The sequence below is a fragment of the Harmonia axyridis genome, chromosome 4, assembly GCF_914767665.1.
Source record: "Harmonia axyridis chromosome 4, icHarAxyr1.1, whole genome shotgun sequence".
Taxonomy (NCBI): Eukaryota; Metazoa; Arthropoda; class Insecta; order Coleoptera; family Coccinellidae; genus Harmonia; species Harmonia axyridis.
This window is the reverse complement of record NC_059504.1, coordinates 24,997,498-25,012,283: the sequence shown is the minus strand read 5'-3', so window position 1 is coordinate 25,012,283 and position 14,786 is coordinate 24,997,498. Positions and strand designations below refer to the sequence as shown.

Sequence of the window (14,786 nt, the reverse complement as noted above, 5' to 3'; positions counted from 1 at the left end):
TCGTATAGTGATTCGTTATGATGTTTTCATGCTATATTTTCAATAAGAGCACTGGCAAATAAATAGTTCTCGAGATAATCGATGAAGAAAATTGCTATTTCAATAACACTTACTTAATACGTGTCTGATATTCTGATGACAACTAATTTATATTTTCTATGAATATCTATGTTCATATTTTTCACCATCAAATTTAGCACAAAATACACAAGACCTTTAAATTAACAATAAATCATACTTCTTAACATTTTTCCGGTTTTCAATGACAATCATGGACGCCTTTTCGTTTTTCAATATTTTTCATTTTGCCCCCCTCTGAGAAAAATTTCTACTGGCGCACATGCCATTATAGTTATAATTGGTTAATATTATTCTATAACTATATATAGAAAAAGATATTGAGTAGGCCGTCGCTTCATATTTTAATATCCATGGTTATTTAAAAAAATTGAAATTCAGATTTGAAAATAAATTAGAAATTTTAATTTCTTAGAAGTGATTTCCTATTTTTAAAGCTCAAATTCAAAATGTAAGTAAATTAAGAAATTTTTTATCTTGAAATATTGTTCTTTCCGATAAGTTCGCATGAATATTTTTTTTTTTTTAATCATTTGCAGATTGAAATGGTTGATCTACAGCCTGTTGTACAGAGTTGTGGCTATAACGTCTGCAGAGAATGTTCCTTCACGAAATTTTAGTTCAACCAGCATATTTCGAATGAAGTTGTGGCGCGGCTATTCCTTATAGCTCATGGGGTGTTGTCGTGTCACTCTTTATGCGAAAAATGCCAGTCAAGAGTATCTGCGGACTTTGAAAGAAATCTGTTTAGATGCCGTAAGGTGATTTTCGTGCCAAAAAGAGGACGTGCCAAGTGCAATTCTTCTTGTTTGCTATCGTAAGTAATTGCACAAGTGCATCAAAATCACCGATAATTTTGCATGACTGTGTGTTGTCATAAAAACTGCAGTTTTTCAAAGAAAACATGCTGGAATGCAAAATTATCCTGTCATTTTGATGCTGTAATTTTCGATTATTGTTCTCCATATACTTAGAATTTTTGACAGGAGGGAAATATTCATTGATATTGTATTGGTGCTGGACGGTAAACTGATGTTGTGGACTTCTTTCATTTTGTTGCTGACTTAAGGTTTAGGAATTATTTTTTGTTGGTAATTAATGATTGCGAACTAGTTTTTATGCTGAATTACATTTACTTTAGATATATTTTTTTTAATTTTTGAATTATTTCGTTTCTGAGAACAACGTCATCAAACAGCAGAATTACAAGTGTGTAGTTATATTAGGTTAGGTTATGGTTATGTTAGGTTATGGTTATGTTAGGTTACGTTTAATTTTTTTTAAATAAAAATTGTAGAATTTTTTAAAATTGTTTTTGAGAATGACGTCATCAATTTACAGAATCACAAATGTGCAGTTATATAAGGTTTGGTTATGGTTATGTTAGGTTATGGTTATGTTAGGTTATGGTTATGTTAGGTTACGTTTAAATATTTTTGAATAAAATTTGTAGAACGTTTCTTCAAAAATTCTTACCCACCCAGCACCCCTGTTCACTCCCTATCCCGTTCAACAAATCAGCAAAAATACTTGTTTGCCATCATCGAAAACCATCAAGAATCATTGTAAAATGCACATTTTCAATGAAAAATAACAGAAAAAGGAAAAATACGAGGGGGCGTTAAAGTAAAGAATTACCAAATTGAGTCTTATCGACTACCACGTGACTGCGAACGCCAATCAGGGCAACTTGACGTCATAGCACTGAAACGTTTAGACAAACTAATCTTATCTTGAACTAGATTATCTATTGTTCAGAACGTCAGATGATATAATCAAACCGACTTGACTGTCAATATCAGCTGATATCAGTTACGTTTGACAGACTGTTAGCACGTGGTGACCATAATAAACTAGTTAGATTGTCTATGGTGGTGAAGAGTCACCACCATAGACGCTCCATTCTGTCAAGGTATTAAGGTGACGTCACTGCATAATAGAGATTATGCAGTGACGTCACCTTAATACCTTGACAGAATGGAGCGTTTCAGTGGGAATTTTGTAAACTTTTTTTATTTACCTATTTTTTATTGGAACTTTATATATTTTTCCATGAAATTTTTTTTTCGTGTTTATATAGGGCTTATCTATAAATTAAAAGCAATTTCAAAATATAGGCAACATCCCTATTGAATAGGGATGTCCTAGCAGGCTGCTTTTTTATCCAAGAGCGTTTAAACACTGGTACATGTATATCAAATAAATTGAGATCTTTACCAGCGAAAGATTTTTGGAAAAATTATTGGACTACTAAACTTCAGATTGAGCACCTCTTGAAGATTCAATCGAAGATTTAATAGGGAAGTGTCAGCTGACAAGTGACAGTACAGCTGCTGTGGGAATATCCGACGTTTCACATGACTAGAATATTCACACAAAATACAATAGTTTTGTGTGTGCTCATAAAGTAACGCGTAACATTTTTTATTAGTTAAATTAACAATATTATCAAAAATACTTATTATCTAGCGGCAATTGGTTTGAATGTGACACCCTGTAGTTTATTACACTTTTAGATTAATAAAAATGAGCACCGAAGTTCACAAAATGATTTTGAATGACCGTACAGTGAAGTTGATTGAGATAGCAGACATTGTGAAGATATCATCTGAATGTGTACATCATATAATTCACGAATATTTGTACATGAGAAAGCTTTGTGCAAAATGGGTGCCGCGCGAGCTCACAATCGATCAAAAACAACAACGTGTTAATGATTCTGAGCAGTGTTTGAGGCTGTTTAAGTGCAATAAACCTGAATTTTCGCGTAGGCCCCATTTAAAGGAAAAAAAAGGTTCTGTTCCATCAAGACAATGCCCCGTGTCACAAGCTCACAAGCACTCTTAGTCCGGACCAATCTCCAAGTGATTAACATCTGTTCCTGTCCATGGAAACAATTTTGCTGGTGAAAAATTCGCTTCAATTGAGGCTTGTGAACATCGACTGTCTCAATTTTTCGCCAATAGGGCTTCAATGAGTGAGGCATAATGATATTACCTTCAGAATAGCAACAAGATAACGAACAAAACGGCGAAAATTTAACCTAAATCAGATCATTCTAACTATGGTAATTAAAGCAAAAATAATGGATTTTCTTCTACTATTATTTTACGTATAGAACGTCTCGCTTGCCAATCGTGTTGTCGAGTGTGGTTTTCAGCCGCCCAATCTGGGTCAGACGCTTTATGTAGCCGCTCAATTTGAATCAGACACTACGATGCTAGTTTTTGTCCTCTCCGAGTATTTGATTTCCTCGACACCCACCATATCTCGTAGGCATTCCCCTAGGAGGACTTTCCAATGGGGGACTAGTACCCCACACGGGGTGAAGGAGGTCTACGTCCAGGAGTAGGTGAATAGTGTCTGAGAAAGAATATGTCACATTTTTGAAAATTAAGAAATCAGTATTAACTCTCAACTCGTGTTCATAAAACTGAACTCATGCAGTTTTTATGACAACAAGCTGTCATGCAAAATTATCGGTAATTTTGATGCACTTGTGCAATTACTTACCAAAACACGTTAACTTCATAAAAATTACATCAATAGGTATTTCACCAAGTATTCGGAAGCTAACAGCAGTTATGTCATCATATGTTAGTATTGTATCAGATTGTATAGGGTGTTTTTTTTCGAGGTATATAACTTTAAGTTGGCACTACTGTTCAAGATGGCGACCGATTTAACAGCTGTCAAGTGATTTATTCTCAGTTTGGTTGGGCAATTAATCATGAATAGACTCACGCCTGAACAACGCTTGCAAATAGTGAAATTTTATTTCGAAAATAATGGTTCTGTGCGGAATACGTATCGCGCACTACGTCAATTTTATTTTGTTTAGCGATGAAGCGCACTTCTGGTTGAATGGCTACGTCAACAAAGAAAACTGCCGCATTTGGAGTGAAGCTAATCCTCAAGTGTATGTCGAAACACCGTTACATCCAGAAAAACTGACTGTTTGGAGCGCTTTATGGGCTGGTGGAGTCATTGGTCCATACTTTTCAAAAACGATGATGGCCAGAACGTTACACTCGATGGTGATCGGTATAGAGCCATGATTACTAACTTTTTCATTCCTGAATTGAACAACCATGATGTCCAGGAGCTGTGGTTCCAACAAGACGGCGCAACATGTCAAACAGCTCGTGCCACAATCGATTTATTGAAGGACACGTTTGGTGACCGCCTTATTTCACGTTTTGGGTCTGTGAATTGGCCTCCAAGATCTTGTGATTTAACACCGCTAGAGCACTTTCTGTGGGGTTATGTAAAAGTCATTGGTCTATGCGAATAAGCCACAAACCCTTGACCATTTGGAAGTCAACATTCGCCGTGTTATTGCCGATATACGGCCACAAATGTTGGAAAAAGTCATCGAAAATTGGACGTCCAGATTGGACTACATTCGCGCCAGTCGTGGCGGTCATATGCCAGAAATCATATTTTAATATAATGCCACAAGATTATCTTGCGAATAAATAAAATTCATGTCAATCGAATAATCCATCGTTGTTTTATTGCAATTTAAAGTTCGATAGCTCTTAAAAAAACACCCTTTATATTGATGTTGCCACTTGAAACTTTACTCAAAGTCTTTTTTCAGTGTTCTTTGCAATATATAACATAATGATGATTAAGAATACTCACAATCTATCTAATTAATCAAATTGGACTGTAGTAATCTAGGGGTCTGTTCTTTGAATCTGGAATATTCTCTAGGTTTTTATGGTTTCATTGTAACAACAAAGAATTAGGTTTCCGTTTTTAGACCAAATAATAATAAAAACCTGGAACAAAAAACAACTTGACTATTTTTCTGGTTGGTCACTCTTTTCTGAAATATGAGATGTATTATTAGCATGAGATGAATGATATATTCTTCTTCTTTCAGTGCCTATCCGGTCCGGATATTGGCAATCATCCTTGCTATTTCAATCTTATCGACTGCTGATCTGAAAAGCGATGTAGTCGCTGTATAAAACCAGGTCCTGGTTTTTCAGTAATTTATGTTATCAATAATTGAGAATATCCGTTTTGCAATATTCTTGAAGGAATTATAATTCTTTTCATGAAATTTTCGGTGACTAGTCCAAGGGTGTAGAAATGAGGGGGTACTGGGGTAATTAACAGCACACCACCCCACCCCCCAAAGATTTACAAAATATGAAATTTCAGAATTCTCTCAAAGACGAAAAACGAAGATTTTTCCATGAAATGAACAAATAATCTTTTCATTTTTCTTTGAAATCGACACGGCAGCAAAAAATCGGACCCTTTTACAGTTTATGAGTTTATTGTAGCTCCCAAGATGATTACTTTTATTGCACTACGAGCCCTTCTTTGTCATTTTTTATTTTATTATTTTCCTTCATCTACCCGTTTTGTCGGCGTCTCCCTTGTTTTGCAATCTGTGATATTTGCAGTCGTCATTGGTATACACTTAGCCGTTGTTTTCGGTTTTTGTATTACAATATTTTAAAATTGTAGTTATCAAAGTACTGCACTGAGTTATTCGCTTCGAAAAATTGTCAGTGCTGTGTTTTATAATTTAATAAGTTCCATTCAAATTGCAATTTATTCGTGAAGTTTTGAATTGTCCATACAGGGTATTCCTAAATTAGGGGTATAAACGAAAACGACAGATTCCTCGGATCATTTTAAGAAATAAAGTCCTATAACATGTTAATATGTTTGTTGTTGAAGCTTGTTTATTAACAGGGACCTCAGCATTTCCTTGAAGGTCCGTCTATTGCAGTGTTACGTTTTCTCAGTAATGTTCTACGGAGTTGGACCCTCACTGACGCACTGCTTAAAAGACTGGAAGTATTCGAAATGTGGACTTATCGTAGAATTCTTCGAATATCATGGATAGATCACATCACATGAAGAACTATTGAGAAGAATGAAAAAGAACAAGGAAGTTGTGTTTACCATCAAACAACGAAAGCTTCAATACTTCGGACACGTCATGAGGAACAGCAAATATCAAGTACTGCAGTTGATAATACAGGGAAAAGTGGAAGGCAGGAGGGGACCAGGTAGAAGAAGACATTCATGGTTGCACAATCTCAGGACAGACATCCATACAACTTTTTAGGAACGCAGCGAACAAGATAAAGCTTGCCATGTTGATTGCCAACGTCCGGAACGGATAGGGCACGCCAAGAAGAAGAACATGTTTACTATAACTTAAGTTTTCATCATGTGATATGATAATTTTGAATACCATCCTACAGGGTGATATTTTTTCTTGAAGAGTGCCCTCTTCTTTCCATCAATGGTGAACCACTGGTAGTTTAGAAAAATGTAAAAAGAAACTCTGGTCCAGTACTACACTTTTTGATTTCTTGTTGGTTCTTGTCAAACAATTCTCTGCTAATTCCCAGGAAAACTCAAATTATTATAAGATCCGGTAAGCTGTGATGAATAAATAATTAACTATAAGTTTTAGTACTCATTTACCCAATCTGTAGAGAAGATTAAAAAAGATTCGATAAACTGTTATAAGCATCACAAAAAAGTAGGACACGCTGTATCTCGAAAACAAATTGTTTGCTGGCCTATGTATAGGACATTCAATTCTTAGAATTATTCAAGGAATTTCTCATTTTTCTTCGTACCTTCAGTTCATGAAACCCCGTATAAAGTGAGAACTTTCGAATCCGTGATCAAAAAATTCTAACATTCCGAGTAATTTTTGGTTCAACCTTCGTTATCGTTCTTTCTTATATTACAGATATGAGTAAACGTTGTTGTCAAAAAATTTTTTTTCGGTTACCCCCCCTTCCAAGAAGAAAAAAGGTCGACGTCGTTGGGCTAGTCAATCTCTAACAATAATATTTGATACAAATGCGTATTTATGTTTATTAGCAATTTTTTCCAATTTTTATTGATATTGTTATATGTTCATACCACAAACAAATTGTTTTCATTATCATTATGGAAGATTACCTAAGATATGCGAGATATAACGTCAGTTTCCTAAGGTGTTCTTTCAACAAAATAATGCTGGTAATACAGCATTTAAATGAAATATTCCCGAGTGTTGATTTATAGCCTACATGAAAGCTCGTCTCGCTAGTTTTTTCCCCGATGAAAACCATCTTGAGCACGAAAAGATCCCTGGGCACTGCTGTAACTGTCAAGAAAGGAAGGGCGCAATTTGTAACTGGCTCCGCTTCTCTGCTGAATTAGGCTGCCGACATCCTACATCTTTCCCACAGACAAAGGGTAAACAAGGGGCTATACTTCAGGCCGTTAATACTGGGATGATAGTTTCGTGATGAAAATTTCAAGAATTTTGCATTTCCTTCGCCTCATTCGCAGACAAATTCAATCATTATATTGATAAATGAAACATTATTTTTTAATGTAGATGGTAATATTTTTTCTCGATAAGATGACCATTTTGAAGTATTATACATGTTAAAGTATCTTAAGTCTCTAATGTAAGTACACTGCTCAACAATTGATAGGGATCACTTATTTGTTCTAAATTTATTTCTGAAATATTCGCTCCAAGATTATAAATTTAGTCAGATATCAGTGTATTTTCAGTTGATAATATGGTTCACTTGAGAAAAGAATGAAAAAATGTAAAGTTGGAGAGAAAAAAAGACTTTATTAGGAACACTCAAAATTCTGTGTTTGAATAACATAAAAATTTTATGATGAAACCACAAGAAGGCTGAAGTTTCGGTTAAGCTAGTACCTAGTTGGTCCCCCACGAGCTCGTCTCAAGCCCCCCTACGAGGCATACGCTTCATTAACCAGATGACTACGGTGTGGACGGGCATTATCGTCAATTAAAATGAAATTCTCGCCCACGGCAGCCGCAAACGGAACAATTATGGGTTCAATAATCATATCGTGATATCTCTGGCTGGTCATGGTGGTGTTCTGCAGAACAACCAACTCTGTGCGTTGGGTCAAACAAATGCCTCCCCATACACATATAGAACCTCCGCCAAAAGCTGTTGTGGGTACCATAAACTGTTCTGCATACCTTCGACCTCTTTCCCTCCAAGCAAGAATACGTCCATCGGAGTTGACCAAACGAAATCTAGACTCATCCGTAAATAAACATCGGCTCCAATCTTCAAGTGTCCAATGGCGGTGCTCCTCAGCCCATTGCCGTCGATGAACCAAGTGTTCCCTATTCAAACGGGGATGTTGTACCCTTCACGTGCTCTCAAACCACGAACATGTAGTCGTCGTCTTACAGTCTGGTTCGAAATTAGAACTCCTGTTGCAACTCTCAGTGATCTATTGAGCCGCGACGCCGGGTAAGTGGGATTTCTCCTAGCATTGAGGATCAAAAGATGATCTTGGGCAGCTGTTGTACTGCGCTGCCGACTTCCCCCATGAACATAAGCTACTGAGTCGTTTTGGATGAACCTATTCCAAGCCCGACTCACGATACTTTGCGAAACATTCAACCGCCGGGACACTTCTCGCTGGGACAAACCTTCCTGTATCCACCGTATGATTTGGTCCAGTTGCACAGGAGCCAAACCTTTTCTCGGCATGACTGATAAGCTGATATTGTTCTCATTTCTTCAATTATTGTCATCTTATGTGTTTCAACGAGAGAAAAAAACAGATTTAATAACAAATACCACATTGCTTTTCACTCCACCTGTAACAGCCTACAGATAATAATCGATTTTGTGAACAAGAGCCGATGAAGTGAGGAAGCCTTTGATATAATCAACTCAAAACATCTTACTTTTTCCTTAGAGAACATATAATGTACAGATATTCACGAGATAACTTGAAAAAAATACAAATGAAGAGAAGTTCATAAGTGATCCCTAGCAATTGTTGATCAGTGTAGTAATACTATCACCCAGGATGCAGAGTTCATTATAACAAACACAGTTGAACTAAATTATCTACAGGATCTAAGTCGAAGTGATACCAGTGAGGGCCGTCTCTAAGCGTGTAATAGAGCGACGGTACATTGGTATCTTCACTGTAGATTGGGTTCAATCATATAGACTCATGTGCGTGATTGAGATTCTGACAATTATGGCCTCAGCAGGAAGTGCTTAGGATTCTATGGTCTCCTTATTACATGGGCTTAGTATCAAATTATGAATAGCTAACATAATTTTTTTTGCTACGAAATAGATTTGTTTCAGTTTAGTTTTGAAAACCATGTCATTTATGGGTCATATCCTGGATTTCTGGCGATCCTCAGTTTTCTTAGAAGTATTTCAGCTTGCATATCGCTAGTTTCTATTTGAATGAAAACTTTCACTTAATGATGAAAAAATATAGAACACTTATGGTTCAATTCATCGAATTGCCAAGGGTCAAAAATAGAACGACAAAACACCCAAAAACTACTCTGAAATAATGGCTCATCATAACAATCCGCCTCCTATCTGAGGTCAAATCAAATGTTTAATCTCCATTCCCTTTCAGAAGAGCGTTATGGTATTCTGAAAGATCGATAACCAATTACAGAACCTTGAATTGTTGTCGTTCTTCGAGATCCTACCGTTTACTTTCAATGCTTCTGCCGTTTATTTTACGTAATTGATTTCCAGACGATTTATTCTTTTGCTGACACGTACACAACTCGCATTTGTGCGAATGAATAAAAGGAAAATATGACTAAGAATAAACTGAGAATACTTTCAAGATCTGTGGCTGATGGTTTAATAACGTTTGAATTCTTAAACCAAGTTTAGAACTCTTAAGGCTTAAGGTGAAAGTCATTTTACCAGACACAATTTCAGTCCTTTGTGTGATATTGTCTTATAGAAATAGTTTCGACTTTAGAACTTTGAATTTTGGCCTTCCATTCAATACTGATTCTCTGTTTATTGTTTTAAGTACCTAATGACTGTTCTATTCTTCTTCTCGCTTCTTATCTTGCGGAATGGTTTCAAGCGGTTTTTTATGATGGTAAGATGAAATATACGTGGGAGTACCGCAAAGGATCAATTTAAGGCCCTATTATGTATATTTCTCAATTTGTAAGGTTCCTTTTTTCTTGTTTGAGGTAAAATTACGCAGATGATAGTCAGGTGTATATCTACTTCTTCTAGAAAGAATCTGCTCATGTTATAATAACATTAAATTTTCACTTGAATATGATCTGAGCAAGATTGCTCTTTTAATAAATGCAAAGCTCACTATTACGCAGACGATACTCAAGTATGTATATCCTTTGACAACACTGATGTCGTTGAAGCTTGTAACACGTTGAATCTCGAACTTGAAAAGCTTATGAATTTTTCAGCTCAACATCACCTTCACATCAATGCAGAAAAATGTACGGCATTACTTTTCGGTCCTAAAAATTGTAGAGAACAAACTGAAAAATTGGTAAATATAAAAATCGGTGATAAAAGTTTGAAGGTTGAAAACGGCAAACGTAATCTAGGAGTGATTTTTGATAATAATCTAAGATTTGATGATCATGTCTCGAACTGTATTCGTCGGGCATATTAGAAATTAATGCTGCTATATTGTAATCGGCACTAATCAGTGGCGTAACTAGAGTTGACTCATGCGGGGGGTTATGGGTATGGGTAGTGGCAAGTTTTAGCGAGTGACCTGAACTGCAGTAAAAAGCGGGGGGGGGGGGGGGTGGAGGGTTGTAGATATTGTTTCCATTCGAAAATTTGTGTTTTAAAAAAATTATTTCATCATACAGGCACAATATATATTATACTATTGATACTATACTATATGCTACACTTAATAAACATGGAAATACGTGTAAGAATTGAAAAAAGAAAATTGCTATCACGCTCCTCTATACAATCATTCAAAAAAGTCTAAATTCAAGACGGCGAGGTGTTTTTGTCAGCTCGTCCAACACTACAGCAGCATTGATATCTAGCTCTCTGTGAGTATTGAGCACAGCAAGCCCGTTCAACCTTTGCTGGCCAGTTGTGTTCCTTAAGTATGTTTTCAATCTTCTAAGAGATGAGAAGGACCTTTCACTGGTTGATGTCAATACAGGAAGAGTGGTAAGAATTTTCAGGAGGGTGTTGATAGTGGGGAAAACATCCTGATGGCAGGCAGCGTAATAATTGATTGCCTTGCTTGATCTAATTTTCAAATCTTTCACCCTCTCGTACCACATATGGAGTTCCCCAATGGCAGCGATGTCACCAATTTGAATATCTTCTTGATAGAAATTCAGGAGCTTTTTAAAATTTTCTTCCTGTGTTCTGGTGACTTCAGCATTACTGGTAATGCTTCTTCTTTAATATCATTGTTGTATAGGTTTCTAACGCCGATTAATGCTTGTTCTTATGTTGAGATGTCTGTCGTTTCATCTGCAAGAACAGTAAAACAGTAAAACATTTCGCGGAATTGACCATCTCAACCAATTTCTTCAACATTATATCGTTAATAGCCAAAATAATTTCATTTTGTGTTTTTGGTGAGAGGTAAAGTGCATTTTTCGATTATATTTCTAAATGTTTTTTCAGAGCCTTATCTCCAGAATTGGCTCTGAATCTCAGAAGAGCTCTGAAGTTTCCCTCATTTTCAACAGGACAAATTTCCAAATCAAGCTTCCCGTGGTCTCGATGGCCTCGGAGTGGTATACCCTGCCGATCACAAAAAATTACTGTTTCAATTATTGGTAAGACTGCGATCCTATTTTCAATAATTTGTTGCTGCAGAGCTGTGTTTTGTAGTACCTCGACATTCGGTATCAAACCCCTATAAGTTTTCAACAAATCTTCAGCCTTAAGTAAAGAGCGTTTATGGTATTCATTATTTTCGTGGTTATTGAATTGTTCCACCGCGTTGTCCCCCAAATTTTCCCCAGAGTGTTCAAAAATCCCCCAAATTCGGGGAAAAATACCCCAACATGAAACATGACAACCCTGGATGATTGCAATAAGCAATAACATAATTAATCAGACGGGTCACGTGACTTGCTAGGCCCAGAGGCGTCGAGTATTGAGGGGCACTTACGGTGCCCCGATTCCCTCAAATGATAGTATTATTCGCTGTTGTTTATGCGCGGTTCTGGGCGAGAAGACTATTCTTCTACTTGTAAAAGTAAGAAATAATACTGAAAAGAGAGGGAATTTTGGTATCTTAAAAATTGCTTACACTTCAAGTAAGCATTTTTTCATGTAGTATATTTTAAAAATATTTTTCTTCTCACAATCTGTAATTCCACAATAACAACTTTGAAAAAGCAAAATCTTCCAAGTTATTTTTTTATTGTTCTGCCAAAAAATTTCTTTCCATCTGATCCATGGGGGGGTTACGTCCCCAATAACCCCCCCTCGTTACGCCCATGGGCACTATATCCCAGAGAAACAAAAAAAAATTTTATGTGACTCCCTTGTACTGTCAACTTTTAACTTTGGTGACGTGATTTATGGGGAAGGCTTAACTGCAATAGCCAGGGCGAGAATTCAGCGTGTCCAGAATTCATGTCTCAGATTTATATTCGGCATAAGAAAATTTGACAGAATCTCTCACAAACTCAAAGAAATAGGTTGGTTGAACATGAATTTCCGCCGAAAATTACACTCAGCCTGCTTCTATCACAACATTGTGTTGAATAAAACTCCGAACTATCTTCATAGAAAAATAATATACAGAAGTCATGTCCATAATATAAATAAAAGAAATAGAGATTTTATAACACCACCTGTTCATAGAACGACCTTTTTCGAAAGAAGTTTCACCTACAACATCGCAAAAGTCTATAATCCTATTCCATACACCTTCAAGACATTGAACATAAAAGCATTTAAAAATAAAATGTTTGAATTATACTTGAAAGAACAGAACGAGCACTAGTTCTTCTATTTTCTTGCACATTATCTAACTGACTCCATTAGTGAACGCAGAACGCCTATGAAAAAAGTGTGAAAAACAAATCAAAATTATTTTTTGTTTTCTTCTTTATTATTTTTTTCTGTAAGGGTTGAGTAGAGCAGAATATGCATGAGCATAACTGGACTCCGCCTTTTTTCACAATAAATCAAATTAGCTTAATGACTGAAATAAGATAAGATAAGAATTATTGTAACTTTTTGTGAAAATAAAGACATTATTATTATTATTATTATTATATATCCACTAAGCATTGTTTGCAGTTGAATAAAAATGAGACTATTACCATGTTATTCGGTAGGAAAGGAGAAAGAGTTGAAAATTTGGGAGTTTGGATAGATGTTGACATGGTTCTCACAGACTGCCTGTTTACAAAAGGTTTATTGCATGCTAAGGGTTCTTTATAGAAACAGAAAAGCTTTAACTAAAAAGTTAAAGTATTGCCATGTGAATTGCTAGTTCTGTCACACCTTAACTATGTCGATTGTTTCGGTCCCTGTCTGAAATTTATCTGATGAGCAACGGATACAAAAACTACAGAACTCTTATCTAAGCAGAAAAATTTGAGAGAATAAATCATAGATACCCTACGCGTTGTGGAATTGCTAAACGTGGAAAGAAGAAGATCTACAATTTTTTTTAACTTTTTCAAATTTGAAAAATTCATGAAGAAAGAATGTTATATGTGACAACTTTGAGTAATACCGCGTATTGAAAATGAATTTATGTACTGGGAAAATATGAACAATGATTTCGAATTCAAAATATAAAGTGATATTTTTAACGGGAACATTTCAAAAGAGGAATAATCAGTCGGGTCCTGGCAGGCCCGCTCTGGCTCCACTGGGGGCCCTCGGCTAGATGCTGATTTGGGGCCCCCTTCAGGAAATAAAACGAGAACCTATCACGGCAGCCAAAACGTGCTCTTGAATAATTTCAAATTATGGTTGTTGAGGTTTGAATGAATCTCAAAGTATTCTGCCTCCAGCAGCAAATTTAGATTAATTTATTATTGTATCTCTAATTGAAAGAACAAGATTATGCATACAGTACTCCTTGAAAGTGGTTATAATTGAAGTAGAATGAGAGTTCAATGAGAGACCAATGACGTAACTACGAACATAAAAATGAAAAACACAAGACAAAAAAAATGTACAATTATAAACTGAACTTTAAGGTAACAACTAGGTATATTGATACTAAAAAGTAAAAAAGGGCCTAACATAATAATGAAATAAAAGTGTAAAATAAATCATTATATGAAGTAGGTCAAAATGAATACTGTTGTTAACAATATAAATACAAAAAAAATTCTTAGCACAGTGCTAGTTGAGTAATTAATGATTTTACTAACTATCCTTTCAGTCTTTGGTAAGTTCTTCACAACTCCTGCCCATGACATTAATTATGTCATCTTTGTCCAAGTCAGAAAATAAATCTCTTTCCATATTCATAAAAACTAGGATAGAAATAAGGTTTTGGCTTGAACTAGACCTAAGACGATTCTTGATTATTTTTAACTCAAAAAACACTCTTTCACAGGTACCTAACCTGTATACAAAATATCGTTTTTTTTATAAGATACATACAAGTGAATGAATAAGCCCGATCCAGAGAAATAAAAAAGAACTGAAAATACGCATGACGAACACTTGACAATTGCTTTACTGTCATTACGTAGACCACGAAAAGTTGCTCCTTCTGATTTAGGTTCTGAATCAATTTGACAGTAATCTAAATTTCCTTCTGCTTTGTTTAACATTTCGCCTGGGATTTGTTCATCTTGAGTATTTTCGATTTTCATGAAACTTTTGAACTGATTGCAAATTATTTATGTTAATAATCAACTTCTTCAAACTTTGCAGGTTTGAAATACAAGA

General features: G+C 35.6%; 1 protein-coding gene and 1 long non-coding RNA gene across 3 annotated transcripts in view; one reads left to right on the top strand and one right to left on the bottom strand.

The window, feature by feature from the left end:
- The window catches only part of LOC123679011, a 293,836-nt gene that overhangs the window by 68,719 nt on the left and 210,331 nt on the right, over window positions 1-14,786 (top strand). The window lies entirely within an intron of this gene.
- On the bottom strand, window positions 14,150-14,560 carry LOC123679014. Its single transcript, XR_006747337.1, has 2 exons — window positions 14,496-14,560; window positions 14,150-14,400 (listed from the first exon to the last, which is right to left on the bottom strand). It is a non-coding gene; the product is annotated as an uncharacterized LOC123679014 (long non-coding RNA).